We start from the raw sequence: 1,139 nt of genomic DNA, 5'->3' as shown, positions 1-1,139 counted from the left end.
TAACAATGAAAGGGATTTTGATGAAACTTTATAGAAAGGTTTGCAACATGTTTAGATGTGCATGAAGTAATATAATTACTGCCAGGAGATTCCAAGGGGAGATAATTGAACTCAAGTGCTGCAATAATAAAATCTCAGAAGGGCAACTTCTCCTAAACCGCTTGACTGATTTTGATAAAACTTCATAGGAAAGTAAGGCATTATATATAGATGTGCATGCAGGAATAAGGTTACAATCAGGGGACTGCAAAATGAGAAAGTTGGGGGAGTCTGGCTTGGTTTGTTATAAAAAAAAATAAGTTTATTCCAAATTTATGCCAAAATTTTGTTCTCCGTCATACGATTAAAAAATATGATTCAATATTGCCACCATCCCTAAACAATGTGAGTTATAATTCAAATAAGACTTTTAACTCTGGCTGTTGCTGAAAAAATAAATTATTTTTGCATGTGGGCAAAAAAAATCCAACTCAACATAAAATTTGAGCCCCCCCTCCACCCCCAATTAGAAAATTGTCTGAGCCTTAATTAAATATTTAACAAATGAAATGCTTAGCAGGGCTAAGCTTGTGGAGACTGCTGAGGTTAAACCATGAAGAGTTGGGTCAAGTTCAAAGCTTGCTACAGATTTCAATTTTTAATGCAATTAGACAGTTGAGACAGGAAGAGAACTTGACCTAAATTAGCTATGTCTCTTTTTGGCCATTTATTCCTAAATAAGCATAACCCCCATAGTCAATCCCAGCCTTTCTTTTGAGATGGGGTATGCCACCTTGATGTACATTTTGTAAGATCCATTCATCTTTACTCAAGCTATTATCTGCAAAACAGGAAAAGATTTGTTTCTGGCCCCTCATTAACAATCAGTTCAAGTTAAAAACCCCAAAATCAATACTGGACTTTCATTTGTGATTTAATTTCCTTAAGGTCTATATACTTATACTCAAGTCATCAACATGAAATATCTACGACGACAGTGACGAAACTGACGACAAAGTGACACCATTATAGGACTGCAGATTTGTTTTAACCTATCTGGATCCACACCTGTTAGAATCTTAATATGTTTTTTGTTTGTTCATTTCTGTAATTTGTATAAATTTTGTGAATGCTTTATTTATGGTGTCAGTGGGAAGAGA

This window comes from Perna viridis, chromosome 13 (assembly GCF_037379345.1).
Source record: "Perna viridis isolate PV_CMFRI_1.1 ecotype Kerala chromosome 13, ASM3737934v1, whole genome shotgun sequence".
Taxonomy (NCBI): domain Eukaryota; kingdom Metazoa; phylum Mollusca; class Bivalvia; order Mytilida; family Mytilidae; genus Perna; species Perna viridis.
Note: the sequence above shows the minus strand (reverse complement) of the source record.